Genomic DNA, 17,304 nt, shown 5'->3' on the forward strand with positions numbered 1-17,304 from the left:
CCTTCCCCACTATTTCCCTTTCCAACCCTGTGATAGCATCTAGCCTGTAACAATGCAGCAAGAGGCCCTCACCAGAAGTCAGTGCCGATACCCTACACATGGATCTCCAGAACTGTGACCTAACTAAACATATATATGTGTGTGTTTTTAAACACATATTAAACACACACACACACACATACACACACACACACACACACACACACCAATCTTGGGTATATTTTGTTATGAGAAAACAAAATAAACACAGCATTGTATACCAACAGAAATGTATTTGCAGAAACAGGTGGCAGGATAGATTTGGCCCATGACTTACAGTTCAAAAAGGGTTTCTCAGGGAGGATGTAGGTAATCAGGGACATTCTTGATACCCTGAGAAGGCTGCCTTTTTGATGTCTATATAAGCTGTCTTATGTGACCAGGTACACTTGGTTTTTATCTATACTCTCTCATTGCTAATAATCAAATCTTTCCTCCCTATTCGCTTTCCTTGATGCCTCCACAGAAACAGCCCTATACAAACTATCCATGTTTACAGTAGTTAGGTTTCATGATGCCGTTTGAATGTTAACAGGATAAAGCCTTAAAAGAATATGCTTCTAATTTGGGGGCCTTCACTTGTAAACCATGTGTAATGTGGTGGTAAGTAGGGAAGGTAAACAAAGGGCTAGAGCACCCTAAACCACGTTTGAAAAACATCTGCTCCAGCTCTCTCAAAACTCTGCGCTGGAACAACTGTGTCTGTGGGGCTGGTCTCAACCCTGACAGTCTCACTAATGAGGCAGAAGATCACCAGGACTCACGCACAGATTCCTGCACACTGATCAAATCATAAAGCAACAGGAAGGAAGGAGGAATGGCTACAGACCAACACTCACATGAAAATGAGCCACAAGAATATTATTTTAGAAAGTCTCATTTTATAATAGGCAAGTGACTAAGAATCAAAAAACAAGAAGATAGGGGTGACAGTGTCTACACACCACACATCCCCTCTTCTTCTTCTTCATTTTCTGATGAAACTGCTAGAGAGGGAACCTTGTACCCTACAAATGTTCTGCATGGTTATATCTAAACACATTATCCCACACCAAGAGGCACACACTTACTGTTGAGTTGCTTACACTCTGGAATATCACAATAGTAGTGAACAGTGTCTTCATCACTAATGCATTAAAGTCTTTTGTCAAAGATGATGAATTCCATGTGGTTTCTTGGAATAAGTAGTCAAACTGGCCGTGCCCAAAGCCCCACTACCTATCATGCCAGTAGCTACCTGAGGTGCTTCTGATATAATCACCATTATTACATCATTGGTACATGTCCATGACAGGCCTGGGAAAGACTATATATACCAAAGAGAAACCAAGAGAGTCAGAATGTTTGCAGCTCTGATGGGCCCCTCCTTATGGTCATTCCAGCTGCTCTTCTGACATGTACCTACCTCCAGGTAATGGAAGTTTGCCAGAAGGAACACTATTTGAGATAAGCATTCATTTACAAACGAACCAACAAACAGACACTGCCTCTATGTACATGAAGGTTCATATGAAAGAAAATATATGACAGTTATCTATTTTATATTAATTCAGTCCATCTTTAATGAAGAACCTTTAGACTTGGCAATGTGCCTGGTCATCTAGATGAGGACTTCAATTTCACTGATATAAATTAAAGCCAGCTAAAATGAACATCTATATCTAGAGGAACTAGACTCCTAAGGTTTGAGTCAGGAAGAAATGCCAAGTTGATGATCAGGAGAGTTCACTAGTCAGGATTATAACTCTCACAGGCTGGGATGTAGCTCAGTGGTAGAATGCTTGTGTAACATTAACAAGATAATGGGTTTGATCTCTACCACCTTAAAAGTGTGTGTGTGTGTGTGTGTGTGTGTGTGTGTGTGTGTGTGTGTGTGTGTTGGGGGTTGTTCTCTTCAAACTGATCTAAAGAATCGAAGTAATCCCTGTTTGGCACAGATTCGACAAGCTGATTCCAAAATGAAAATGGAAACTCAAGAGACTCAGATCTGCTAAAGAAGGCTTGAAGACCAGAGTTCAAGGACTTCTCAGTTTCAAAACTTACTCCACAGGCTCAGTAATCAAGACAGATTTGGACATCTGTCCAGACAGATATATAGAGAACAGAAGTGCAGAGTTGAGAAATAAACTCAGCTATCTATAGTCAAATAACTTTCCTAACAACATGATTCTACAGGGCAAGAAGACATTGTTCAACAAGTTCCAGGACAACTGGACAGCCACATGAAAAAAATAAATAAATAAATAAATAAATAAATAAATAAATAAATAAATAAATAAATAAATAAATCTGGATCCCTTCCTCACACTAAGAAACAAAAGAAAAATTAGAAATCAATAAAATAATTTCATTATGTATGTGTTTCAAAAGTCATGATAAAAGTGAAAAGTGGAGCTGAACATGTAGCTCAACAGCACCGTGCTTGCATAGTAAGTTCAAGGCCCTGGGTTTGACATCCAGCACACACACACGCACACGCACACACACACGCACACGGCAGTCTGAATCCCAGAACTCAGAAGAGAGTCAGGGGATCAGGGGAACAGCATGTGCTATACACAGTGAGACCTTTTCTCTAAGAAATAAAACAGAGAGGGAGGGAGGGAGGGAGGGAGGGAGGGAGGGAGGGAGGGAGGGAGGGAGAGAGGGAGGGAGAGAGGGGGAGGGAGGGAGGGAGGAACAACAACAAAATTAAAGAAAATGTTTGTCAGTCATGCATCTAGCAAGAACCCTATATCTAGAAAACACAGACTTCTCACAACGTAATAACAAAAAGACAAGAATCCAGTGAGAAATGGCTACTTGAAATCATCAGCTGTCAGGAAAGTGTAAACCAAAGCCATAAGGGACCATTTATGTTCCTAACCAAAGATATATGAACAAGTGTTGGTAAGAACATGGTGAAACTAACCCCTTTGTACATTGGTGATGGGAATATAACTGGTTGCTTTGAAAAAGCTTACTTCTTCCTCAAGATAACAGACATGTTACCAGAGAACCCAGCAATTTAACTTCTAGGGCACACACATCCAAAACAAATTAAAGTATCTACCCTATGCATGAACACTGCCCCTAAATTTATTCATGTGTATTTATACTGCATTATCCATAAGAAAAAAAAGTAGAATCAAACCAAAACTGTATCAACTTCAAAGTAAATAAATATAATGTATATCCATTCACTTGAACCATATTCATCAATAAAAAAGTATGAATGAACTTTGAAAAAATATTAAGTGAAAGAAGCTAGGACCATCTAATATTTGATAACATTTGCATGAAATGTCCAGAGTAGGTAAATCTATATAGACAAAGTAGCAGCTGGATGTTGAGGTGAAAATGGGAAAATATAAGGGGTGACTGCTTAAAAGGACTTCTCTTTAGAGTAATGAACATGATCTAAAAGTGCCTATGGTGATGTCACACAATACACGAGCAAGAAAGCTTTAGAACTACATCCATTTAAGTGGGTGAGTTGTAATGCATCTAAACCATCTAAATAAAGATATTTTTAAATGGAAATAAGTGAATTAAAATTTAATTTTTCCTTTGTGCTACATCTCCTTAATTTTTCCAGAGGGCCTGGAGATAGACACTTCTCTCTTACCCTCCCACCTCTAAGCAGGACAAGAGAAAGGGTACAAAAGTAGCAATCAGAAATCAAAGTTCAAGTCCTGCTATCAACTGTGTGAGGTTAGGCAACTTCTAAACTGTTATTTCCTGTCTATGAAAGATAAAGGTAATAACCTCTCATAAGTTTGAAAGGTTAATATGAAGATCAAATAAGTGTTTTCAAGGGCTCTAAGCAGGACATTTACCAGCAGGCTTTCCCATCTACCTGTTGGCACACTCTGTCTTTCTAGCACTGGTTTATGTCCCTCTCTTCTTCAGTTCCAGATTTATAAAACTGGGCCCTCCAATCCTTCTGACATCTATTGATGACCTCTAGACAGAAAAGCAAGAACACCAATGTCTGGCCTACAGTACCAGGAAGAAGGCCTGATCAGGAAAACACCCAGCATGGCTCAGCAATCTAACTATTCTCTGTACTTTATAGACAGTTAAGATAAATGAAAGATTCTGTTCATTCGAACAACAATGCTACAAACAAATAAAAATAACATGGAAGTCAGAAGACAGGAATGCTAGTTTCAGGCCCCCTGACCTTCACCCCAAGAAAGATCACCCTTGTCTCAAGATACCAGGTTCCAGCAGCACCCTACTCCATTCCTTCAATTCTAAGAATCCAGAAAGAGATGCACAGAACAGGAGTCCAAGTGCAGAGACACTAAACCTCGCATGCCTATGAGAAACCAGAGATATGTTCACAATGCAGACTGAGAATCACCGGCAGTTCCATGATATGGAACACATAGGTATAAATTTGTCTTCTAAGACACATCTGCAGAGGCACACATTCATGTTATCAAATGCTACATACAAATATAGAAGTCACCATCAATACAAAACCTTGAAGACTTTTAAAAAGAAGCAAAGAAAAATCATTGATAATATACACGTATATATTATTATTATATATTATATTAATATGTATTAAAAAAACCTATCTAAACCAAAACGTTACACAGCAAAGCATGTATTTTAACTACTAAAAAAGGAATTTTCTAAGAATTACTGATACCAATTAAAGATATAAACATTCATACAAAAATCATAATGTAGGCTGGGTTGACAGTAATGTAATTCAGTGGACATGTTCACACAGCACACACAAATCCATGGGTTTCTTTTCAGTAGCACAGAGACCAGGTAGAGTGGTGCATGTCTATAATCCCAGTATTTAGGAGGTAGAAACAGGAGAACCAGAAACTCAAGGTCATCCTTGGCTACACAATGAGTTTGTCAGCCAGAGAAACATATAAAAATAAAAATCAGTAATGTATTCTACTATAAAATATATATACATAAATATTACTTACCTTGTACATCAACAAAACAAACAAAAAGAGATAAACAATGTGAAAGTAAATTAAGAATTTTCAATAAAAATCAGGGACTTTGGGGTATATTTTATTACTGAAATATAATAAAATATACTCTTAAGTTAAAACATATATTTAATGTAACCAAATCAAAGTCAAAGACAGACTTCACATGAAAAAATTATCATAAATTCATACATAAAAAACAATATAAATGAATAAAAAAGTTGAGAAAGAAGCAATACGATATATTCTATAAAATATTTAAATATTATAAGACAATTATCAGGGAAAAACAAGGAAGAGGAACACGATTTTTCAACCCCTGAGACTGAACCGTATGGAGGAGTGCACTAGTCAACACAGCATCGGCCTAAAACTACAGCGAGGACCACACTACTCAATGACTGGAGTTGGGATAGCTTGGTAATCCAGAAGGGGAATGTTTTAAATCAATACTCACACACTTTATTCATCAAAATAAATTCTGGTACAGACTGGCGAGATGACTGTAGGTTCAGACACTCGCTGCCAAGCTGACCAGCCTGAATTCAATCCCAGAACTTATGTGATAGAAGAAGAGAACCCACTACCCAAGCTGTCCTCTGACGTACACACAACCCTGTGCATGGCCTCTCCCAAGTAAGTAAATAAGTGTGACTAAGTGCATATATTCTGATGGATATAAAAATTAAATGTAAATAGATGCACACAGAGAGCAAGAATGAAATTCCATTACAAATGGATTTATTAAGGAACTCAATTAAAGAGTGTCTTTCTAAACCTAGAATTAGCATTTTTTAAAGTTATAAAGTACAAAGGTTTGTTGATTTGACTCTACTTAAATACACAAAACAAAATGTGAAAAATGTGTGTTACATAGGACAGAAATATTTTTACACATATGAATAGAAAGTTTTTTTTTCCTGTGTTTTGAGACAGGGTTTTATTATGAAACCATGACCAGGTAGGCCTCAAACTTGCAGCAATTCTCCTGCCTCTGTCTTAGAAGGGTTTCTAGTTACAGGATTCTGCCACAATGTCCAGCCAAATAAATTTCTGAGAAAAACCAAAGCCCTCACAGACAGGGGGCCAGGTTTCAGAAGAGATGCTTCATTTCTGGGGACACGGCTGGTGAACTAAAGCATGGACCAAGACATCAAAGGAACAAGGGAAGGCAAGAGCTCATGCAGTTGTATTTTTCTTTAATAAGATTCTACAAAAATACAGCAAAATTTAGGCCACGAAAATGGCTCCACAGGTGACAGTGTTTGCAGCAGTGCAAACCCAAGGGCCCAAGTCCGGGGCTTTGAAAACAGGGAAGGTCAGGTGCAGTAGCAAGCGAGCACCTGTAATCCTAGCCCTCCTACAACCAGACAGGAGGTAGACGGGAATAAGCCAGCTCACAGGTCAGCTAGCTGAGAGCTAGAGAACATGCAAAAGTCTTCAGTCTCAAAGACTTTTCAAGGTAGCATTTCTTAAAACAAAGAAAAGAACCCCTAATTTCCCCCAAATTAAGACAACTTGTTAAGTAAACTGTGATGCTATAGGACCAATGGAATACGATGTAGTCACTTGTGGTGGTTTGAAAGAAAATGGCCCCCAGGAGTGGCACTGTCAGGAGTAGAAATGGCCTTGCTGGAGGAAGTGTGGCACTGTAGGGGTGGGCTTTGAGGTCTCCTATGCTCAAGCTACTGCCAGTGTCATGGTCCACTTCCTGTTGCCTGCATATCAACATGTAGCAGCTCTTTCTCCGGCACCACATCTGCCTGCACCATGTCTGGCTGCACTCCATCAAGCTCCCCTCCATGATGAAAATGGACTAAATCTCTGAAACTGTAAGTTGCCACCTCAATTAAATGTTTTTCTTTGTAAGAGTTGTTGTGGTCATGGTGTCTCTCACAGCAATAAAAAACTAACTAAAACAGAAGTTGTTGGTACCAGGAACTAGGGTATTGTTGTGATAGGCCTGACCATGCTTTTGTTTGAAGGAATATAGATTTTGAATTAGAAAAACAGTTCAATGCTTTAAGTGCTGCACAATGGGCCATATTAGTAGAAACATGGAAGACAGTAATACTAAAAGTTATTTGAACTGTGGGGGGCTGGATCAAGAGGTTTCAGAGGAAGAGAATATTAGTACGTGGCCTAGAGACTGGTCTTGTGATATTTTGAAGAATGTGGCTGCTTTTTGCCCTTGTCTGGAGAGTCTGCCTGAGGCAAAAGCAGAAGAAATCTCAAAACAGCCTAGTATAGATTCTGTCGTGTGGTTATCAGTGTTAACTCTGATGGAGATTTATGATGAAAATGAACAAGCTGAGCAAATAAAAATACAAAATTACAGATTGAGAAAAGGGGCTTGAGGAAGTGGAATAGAGTTAAATCCTCTGTTCAAGGTGATAAACAGATTAAAAAATGGAATAAACGGAGTAGAGATCTGAGGGCAAGATCCTACTCAACTAAGTTTCCAATTTGTGAAAAACAAAGAAAAGCTTAGAGCCAGGTGTGATGATGCATGTCTTTAATCCCAGCAATCAGAAGGCAGAAGCTGGCAGATCTCTGAGTTTGAGCCGCATGGTCTACAGAGCAAGTTCAAGGACAGCCAAGCGTAGGCAGTAAAGGTAACCATCAAAAACAAAAAGCTGGAGAAGATGTGACTAAACAAGGGGACCATGTTCCAGCCCCAGCAGCAGAACTTGGCAGCTTCAGCCACATGGCTCTGGCTTAAGGATAGAAGAAACAAGTTATGAAATTTGCCTCCACAACTAAGGAAAACCTTTATATGTTTTCCTTCTTAAGAGGTATCTCTTCAAAGCACTAGAAACCCCAACTAAGGCATCGTTATATGAAATAGAGAAGCACAGTTATATTAAACACAATATAAAAATTACAAATTACAGTAACAGCCATGTAGATATTCATTCAGGGAAAAAAAAAACAGGAAGTCATGAAATGCCAACAGCAGTTAAATGATGCAACAATATAAATGATTTTCCTTTGTCTTCTACACTTTTAGTAATAAATTAGTTTTACATTTAAAATATATTCTTAAAGTCTAAGCTTTGGTAGACAGGCTGGCACAGAAAGTCATCCGTGAGGACAAGCAACTACAAGAAGGCCCATGTTCTGTGAGAAAGACTTGTGGCAGCCTCTCAGAACTCGACTCACTTTCCTACAGAAATAAAGAAAAGGCCACATTCTCGGGATGCAGATGTTCACAGCCAGTCAGGGTTTGCTTTCTGTTCTTCCTCAGTGTTTAGCCTTTCTTCTAATATTTTGCATTGTTTTCCCTTAAAACAGTAATGTGCATCAAAAAAACAGTTTGCCTTTCTGCATGAGACTATTCCCTCTTGCTTTCATCCTCAAGGCCAATATTATAAAGACTGTATTTTATATTTTACACACAGTAAGACTAGTTTTATTATTATTTTTATGCCATACTATTTCCAAGGGAAGTCAGTCAGCATACTTCTCACAAAATGTAACTGCAATAATGGCTATGAACTCTACTAACAGGGAGACCCGGGCATTATAACAAGGCAGACAAGGGAAGGTTGGTACTTACTTGTCTGCTGCTAACAAATCTGAGCATTTGGCCAGTGCTTACAAAGCTATCTATTATCCACACAGCTTCCCCCCACCCCTTATGTGTGTCCCTGGGCTATGCTACAAATATGTCTGTGGCAGGAACCATAATCTTTTACAACAGAAAATAATAAACAAGGGCTATTAGTAAATATATTTTCCTTTCAGTCACAGTCATAAAAGAAATATCCCAATATAGTCCACAAGACTGCTTTTCACCAGAGAAAAGCAGATCATTCTCTTACGACAGAGAAAATCCAGGAAAGGCTGAGATGCCTAGGATCTGACCACGGGATCAGGCACTTTTGGTGTGTCAACAATATTTCCTGTCAAGTTCCTCAGCTTCATCTACCAGGCTCCAATCTTCTCATGACATTACCGAACGTGATACAAAAGAAAAGCTCCCGAGCACTGGGAAGGTACCTGGCTGGCTATCTGGCCCTCTTCTCACTTGGCCACTAAGGAGCTTCTCTGTCAGCCAGGCTTCTCCCTGCATATTTATCATCTCCTTCCTAATACATAGTTTCATATCGGCTCCCCAAGGAAAATGCATAGAATGAGTGGTTGACATAGCTAGATGGTGCTATGCACAAACAAACAAATCCAATGTCAGTAGAGAATTTCAAGTGCTTTTTGCTTCAGTAATCTTCTTTTTAGTCGTGGACCAAAAAAAAAAAAAGTTGAAAATGAGAGAGTAGACAAAAGGATTTGTGACCATGAAAGTATGTGTAGTTCCACCAGAACAACCAGGAACAATTCAAGAAACCTGAAGACAAAAGAGACCAGTCCCAGACTGGAAGGCCACTAAGTACCCGGTGCAATGAATTAAACAGTAAAAAGTCCTCATCCCAAGTATTATCAAAAGTTCTAAGATTTAAGACAAAGAGAAATCTCCCTATAGGAGACAAATGTTACATTGCAAAGGGCTCTAAGTCAAAATGAAATCAGACCTCCCCACTGCGGGGCAAAACACAAACATCTTCCAAAGGCTAAGACTATTCACCATGGAAGTCTACGTCCAGCTGTGCTGTCAAACAACATGAGAGACACAGTGAAGCACAGCTGGAAAAGTCAACTCTGGAGTAAAAGAAGAAAACAAATGAGGGAGGAAGAGAAGGACCAGGGCTGGGGACACAGCCTAGTGAGCCAAGTGCTTATTTACCAAGCGAGCACACCCGAGGCCCAGGGTTTGATCCCCAAGACTGCATAAAAACCAAGCATGGTACACGTGCCTATAATCCTAGCACCTGTGCCCCGTGGACACAAGCTAACAGACCAAGTCCTTGACCAATCTTCTTTCCACATCCTTCAGGTAAATCTACTTAGCAGCTTTAATAATTTTCATACTAATGAGGAGAAGAAAAGGAGATGGACTGAGCTATGAGTCTGGTAATGGGCTCCAGAGACAGCTCAATAGAACAAAAAGAGCTTTCCCTCTAAGTGTGAGGACCAGAGTTTGATTCCATTTGACCCATGTAGATGCCGAGTGAGCAGCAGACCACCTGTAATGCCAGAGTTTGGGAAAAGACAGAAGATGCATGGATCAAGCTGGCTAACTAGATTAGCCATACTGGCTGTGGGTTTAACCAAAAGACATTGCCTCAGTGAGAAGGCAGAAAACAATGGAGGAAGACTCCTAAGTCAACCTTCTCCCCCTCCCCCTTCTCATACACACACACACACACACACAAAAAAAAAAAAAACTCATATGCACATACACAAGGGCATACATACCCGTACATGCCTGTGCCCAGACATATTTGAACATACATATATACGTGTATACATATTATGTACACATATACTTGCAAATTTTTTAATTATTCTAATAAGAATAACTTAGCATAATGTATAAAAATTATCAATAGTACTTTTCTACCCATTACTATAGTTTTAATTAGCTTTGGTATCAGATGAACCCTTAATCATTTTGAACCAATGAGATCCAATTTGAATCCTTAATTAGACTACTCCAAAAAGATACTGAGATTCAGAACATGACTGAGACCCTGCTTACAAAAGGACTGACATCTTAGTGACTGTAAAGAGACAGGGAGCAATCCATTCTAAAGCAGGGGTCCAACTATGATCCAGACAATGTGAGAACACAGTAGGTTGTTCTGAGATGTTCTGTATGTCCTGTGGGAACCCGTTCTTGGGTTCCTCGTGGCTTTACCCAGCAGGTCCGCATAGAGGATGATCAGGACCACGGGCCTGAGTGCAGGTGTCTGAGATGGTCTGCACTTGGCTGTGCTGGGGGATGGTCTGTATGGCAAATTGCTCTGATTGGTCAATAAATAAAACCTGATTGGCCGTGGCTAGGCAGGAAGTATAGGCGGGACTAACAGAGAGGAGAAATAAAAGAACAGGAAGGCAGAAGGAGTCACTGCCAGCTGCCACCCTGACAAGCAACATGAAAAGATGCTAGCCGCGTGGCAAGGTATAGATTTATGAAAATGGATTAATTTAAGCTATAGGAACAGTTAGCAAGAAGCCTGCCACAGCCATACAGTTTGTAAGCAAAATAAGTCTCTGTGTTTACTTGGTTGGGTCTGAGCGGCTGTGGGACTGGTGGGTGACAAAGATTTGTCCTGACTGGGCAAGGCAGGAAAACTCTAGCTACAGTAGGTAAAGGACAAATTGTCTCCATGACTCACATTACCTCACAAAAAGTGAGAGGGCTGTACCTCTAGTTCAAGAAATGCCTCAAAACGGCAGCCAGCAGCACGGGAAGCAGCAGCTGCTAGCCAGGCCTCCCAGCAGCATGGGTGATAATCACCACCCTGCTTGCTCTGGTCCTGACATAGCCCTGCCAACACAGGAGGTCTGCACTACATTAGAGGCTACATTCTGGCACAGCACAGGCTCTCAGCGCTCAGTCCTGCCCCGCTGTCAGCGGGCTGCGACGGGACGCACACTCTCACAGGTATGTGCTTAAGACCTCAACTAACTGCAGCAGAAGCCTCGGCAGTGGGGGCCAAATCACCACAGAACTCTGCCTTTTCTGTATAAACTGTGTTTTTCTTCATTTACAATGTTATAATGAAATAAAACTTCCATTTTGAAAGAAGTAAAGCATATGTAAAGCAGAAAATATTGAGGCCCAAAGGGAAGAAATACAGGATAAAACCAGTAAAATTTAATACAGAATGTATCACAGAACCTCATTTGTGTTTGAACAATTCTTACCTTGTTCCAATAAAATAAACATTTCAAGTCAATGTATCTTTTAAAAGTAAAGCTGTGACCTCTCAATGCAAACAGCTTTAAAGAAGTGTCTTCACTTGAGGAAGCTATGGACCCAGCACAGGAAATGTCACTCTGGAACTGGGCTCGCCCTGCAGAGCCTGCAGTCATGACTGGTGCACACTGTTGGTAATCACCAGGATGCGTGTCATATACTAGGCAGTCTCCAAACTTGTTCTGCTTCTGGGCTATGCCCACGCCTAAGCTACACAGCCACCCCACAATACTTGGCATCAACAACTGTTCTCAAAACACAACTTTTGTTAGCATAATGGGATAAGCCTATAAACCCAGAATTTGGGAATCTGAGGCGGGAAGACCACAAGTTCCTGGTCAGCATGTACAATACAGCAAAATCTATTTCAAAGAAAAACAATACTTTTATCCTAAAGAATGTCATTCCCATCAGCAGTGAATTTGTGTCTGCCTGGCACAATAATACCCTGTACCCCTATGCAAATCCAACCAATCAGCAACCTCCTAAAGACCTTCCACCACAGGGCTGCAACTCTTCATGAAGTCTTCCGTGCTGTAAGTAGATGGAAGAAAAGATCTGAAATATGAAAGAATTCTGCTCTTCTGTAAACAACAGGTGAGAACCTGTAAAAACTTCATACTGTAGCCAAACTCGCAGCTGCTCTTAAAGCGAAAGCTCCTTGTCGTCACAGGAAACCACCAGCACCCTGAGCAGTTCTGCAGCATCACAACCCTTCTCTCCTGAGCGCTTCTGAATCTGCAGTCCTGAAGGCAGCAAAGCAGTGACTCCCGGGCTGCCTGTCCTCTTCTAAGGCTGCATTTCAAGTTGAAATGCCCAGTGCTGAGTCCAAAAGTATTTTCTCTCCTCTGATGTGAAGCAAAGGCCTAGCTAGATAATTTATTTTTTAATGACTCCCCATTCCCTGTCTTACTCCCCTGTCTTCCACCAAAACCCTTCTTCTCAACAACACCTCCTACTCTTGGGCTTTCTTTGTGTGTAGCCCACTGAGTTTAATTGCTACTTCTCGCCCCCACAGGAGCGGAGGCTATTTGTTGGAGCGTGGGCAGCTTACCAGTGCCTCTGCCACAGCAGGAAATGACTCCTCCTGCAACCACTTACTGCCAACAGTCTCTGACCAGGGAGGGAGGTGTGGGCCTCCTGGTCCTCCCATTCATGAGGGGATGTTGCCGACTCAACCCTGGGCTGGTCCCATACAGAAGACCAGGGCTGCAGTGAGTGCCTGGGTGGGCTGGCTGCCACGCCTCACTCTGTCTGCTCTCCTCACTGGCCCCCTTCTGTGATGTTCACTGAGCTCTGGAGGGAGGGATACTGGGTAGTTTCTAAAGTCAACACTGCACCACAGAAGCTGATACAGGTCATCACAGGATTGTGAGATTCACAAGTGGCTTGACCATAACACCCGCATTCTGTGTCCATGCCAATATACCTGCAGCGGGCAGTTTCTTGGGTATTCCTCAAGGTACTGCCTGCTTACTGGTAAGGTTCCCAAGGGGGTGGCCAGGTAATCCTTAAATGCTAACACTTTCTAGACTGTAGCACAGAGTTCACAGCTAGCCAGGCTAGTCTCCAGAGACCTCCTGAAGAGCCCCGAGAGTGTGTAAAATGGTAAGGCAGGAAGTGTTGAACCTGAAGCCTCAGAATGGAGGACCTTCCTGGTCCTGGCAGCTCTGACTCAGCCTTGCCTGATGGTCTGCCTCTACCGACCATCACCCCTGAGTATCGCAGCACAGTTTACTTTGAACACTTTGCTAGGAGCTGTTAAAGCACAGTCTGTTTTAGTTCATCTGAATTTCAGCTCTAAACTAATGAATTTTATTATCAGTCATAAGGTCATTCTTGTCTGGAGAATTGAAGACAATTAATGATCCATTTACTTGTGTGAACTGACTTCACAGGCATGACAGTTTGTAAAATAGGACAACCCTCATCTCTGACATCACTAAGCAGTTAGTTCAGAATTTAAAAAATACAAAACTTCTGAAAGAAATGATAAATTAAAGATGTGTTTACCCCTAATTCCATCCTACAAATACCAAAAGTGTGGTTAAATAAAAGCACATAAAACTGCTGTGGATATCACTCTATATAAATAAAACACTGATGGCCAGTGACCAGGAAGGAAGTATAGGCGGGACAAAGAGAGAGGAGAATTGGGGAAACACGAAGAAGGAGGAGAGACACTGCAGCCACCGCCAGGACAAGCAACATGTAAAGACGCCGGTAAGCCACCAGCCACGTGGCAAGGTATAGATTTATAGAAATGGGTTAATTTAAGATAAAAGAACAGTTAACAAGAAGCCTGCCACGGCCATACAGTTTGTAAGTATTATAAGCGTCTGAGTGATTATTTTATACGTGGATTGTGGGACTGCGGGGCTTGGGGAACCTGGAGAGAAGCTCTCCAGCAACATAAAACCACATGGGAAAGTGTGAAAGGAGAAGCCAAAGCATTGGATTTAAAGCTTAAAAGTCATCACAGGCAGGAGCTGACTACAGAGAGCAGAGTACTGAATCCCAAGCAGGCAGAGAAGCCAGAGTCCGGGAGTTTGTGTCTCAGAGCTCCGTAAGAGGGAACTGACAGGGGGAGCGGCTCACAGGAGTTGGGGGTGAGGGTGAAGAATCAGAAAATCAGGTTAGAATGAGAAAGATGACCGGTAAATCCAACAGTAAGTACTTAAGCCACGGAAGAGAACATGATACAACTAAGGACTAGAACTCTGCTAAGTGGTTCGTTTTACCCAGAGCAAAAGTGCTCTTGACTTTCTGGCAGAATTCAAACAGTCTCTATTTGAAGTCATTTAGATGATTATAGATTAAGTCCTGGGTTTAAAAAAATAAATAAAAGCTACCATATTCAAAGAGAAATCTCTATGCAAAGAGTCATTAGAAAATACAAACTACACATACCATTCTTGACTTTTCTCAGAACATTCAATTCTCAGAGATATTAAACATTTAAATAAAAAAGAACTATTGAATGAAAAAGCAACAAAAATGGGCAGCTTGAAAAAGAAAAAATACCAGTAAGTTAAGGTACTTGCCACCAATTGGAGTTCCATTCCCCAAACCCACATGGATGGAAGGAGAGAACTGACTCCCACAAATTGTCCTCTGACCACCACAAATGTGATGTGGCACACATACACACAATCAATCAATCAATAAAATTTAAAAAATGAACAAAATACTAGTTCTAAAAATCACTGAGAATGATTAAAACAAAGTCAAATGATTGAAACAGCAGATTAAACATAGCTAAAAGGCCACTAAAGTATATACCATACTTGAAGAATTTTTTCATAGGAAGTGAAAAGTATTAAAGAGAGACAGGCAGACAAGAATAAAATGGCATGGCCTCCCTGAAGACTATTTGAATTCCAGAGGAGACAGAGAACCTAAGTTACATGTAAGAAGATAAAAGTTGAGCATTTTCAAAAAAAGATAAGGGGCTAGAAAGATGGCTCAGCAATAAAGAACACTGGTTGCTTTTCCAGAGAACCAGGTTCAATTCCCAGCACCCATAAGGCAGCTCACAACGATCTGTAACTCCAGCCCCAGAATACCCAACACCCTCTTCTGGCCTCCATGGGCACCAAGCACACAGGTGGTGCACAGACATACACGCTGGTAAAACACCCGTAGACACACAATAAGATAGTACTTTTTAAATTTTAAAAATAAAAAGATGAAAGATTTCAATCTAGATTAATGAATCACAATGCTCACAAAGCAGTATAAATAGAAGAAACTTTACACATGGATATGATTGTAGCACAAATCTTAAAAGGTCTTATTAATAAAAACAAACCTGGAGTCAGGTATTGGGGTGAATGCTGGAAGATCAGAGAAGCAGAACAAGTCACAGCCACCTCACCTTGCCAATTCCTCAGCTGATCCTGTTTCCTCAGACTAGAAGCCTCTGAGTCCTCATCCAAATGGGTCTCAGCTGAACTGTTGCTCAAAAGCCTAAAAGCTTAACCAGCTCGAATTCCTGGTTTTCACACCTTATATACCTTTCTGCTATCACTTCCTGGAATTAAAGGCTCACTTTGTGGGATTAAAGGCGTGAGTCACCATGCCTGGCTGTTTCCAGTGTGGCTGTAAACTCACAGAGATCCAGATGAATCTCTGCCTCCCAAGTGATAGGATTAAAGGCGTGTGTGCCACCGTTTTCTGGTCTCTATGTCTATCTATGGCTGTTCTGTCCTCTGACCCCAGATAAGTTTATTAGGGTGCACAATATTTTGGGGAACACAATATCACCACCTATGATGTAATAAAATTCAAAATAAACACAAAGAAAGGATTTAAAAATAGCCAGGAAGATAGGTGAACACTACAATGGAATCTTACCAGCAATAAGAAAAGTCTGGTAACAGCATGGTGCTGTCCTCAGTGTACAGACAAAATGAGGTATTGATCAGCACTATATATCCATCACAATTACTCTTTAAGAATGAAGATGAAGTAAAGATATTACTGCTCCAAACACACACACACACATACACACACACACACACACACACACACACACACACACACTCCAACAACAATGACACTGAGGAGTGAGAGAGGCCAAAAGGAAGACAAAGAAAGTGAGCCAGGCGGTGGTGGCGCACGCCTTTAATCCCAGCACTTGGGAGGCAGAGGCAGGCAGATCTCTGTGAGTTCGAGGCCAGCCTGGGCTACCAAGTGAGTTCCAGGAAAGGCGCAAAGCCACATAGAGAAACCCTGTCTCGAAAAATCAAAAAAAAAAAAAAAAAAAAAAGAAAAAAGAAAGTGAGCATATTTAAAATAGCAGTACTATAAAGGGAAAATTACATTCAATTATATAATTAATTTATCAACCATGTATTATATACTGATTATATTATATAACCAAGTTATCTGTTTGTAGGAATTATATAATTAAAATATTATTTAATTATATAAAGAAATAATATAATAAAGAGAAATATTATAAAGAAAACAGAAAATAACAGGCATATAAAGTGTAAACCAGGAGTATAAGTTCTGTGACTAGTGAGATATAATTTCCTATTTTTCTGTTTGTTCCTAGTTTTTCTTTCTTTCTCCATTTATACAAACAATTCTTCCACAAGGCACATTACATCTTCTTTCACTCAGGAACACTATAGCAAACCTCTACACTAAAGCTGGGAGTCATTCTGAAGAGCAAGTCACTACCAAAAAGGCACACACTGTAGGCCAGGTGTGGTGGCACCTGCCTGCAATCCCAGCACTCAGGAAGCTCGAGTAGAAGGATCACAAGCCTCAAAAGGTCCCCTAGGCTATGTTGTGAGCCACTGTCTCAAGGAAAAAAGAGAGAGGCAAGTACAAACTGTGACCAATAGAGCACCGAGTAGACCAGGGAAGGCTGCTGTTTGCAGAGTAAGAAGGCAGAAAGTGGTTTTATTCAACTTCATCTGGGAACACAGGTAACAAAAGCACTTTAAAAGTACTGGTGGCAGGGCTACAAATTCTTTATTTTGT

At 40.7% G+C, this 17,304-nt stretch overlaps 1 protein-coding gene across 4 annotated transcripts in view; it reads right to left on the minus strand.

Annotated features, from left to right (window-relative positions):
• The window catches only part of Marchf8 (membrane associated ring-CH-type finger 8), a 76,354-nt gene that overhangs the window by 40,488 nt on the left and 18,562 nt on the right, over positions 1-17,304 (minus strand). The gene's annotated exons all lie outside the window — the stretch shown is intronic.

Source organism: Peromyscus leucopus, chromosome 3 (assembly GCF_004664715.2).
Source record: "Peromyscus leucopus breed LL Stock chromosome 3, UCI_PerLeu_2.1, whole genome shotgun sequence".
NCBI classification, from domain to species: Eukaryota; Metazoa; Chordata; class Mammalia; order Rodentia; family Cricetidae; genus Peromyscus; species Peromyscus leucopus.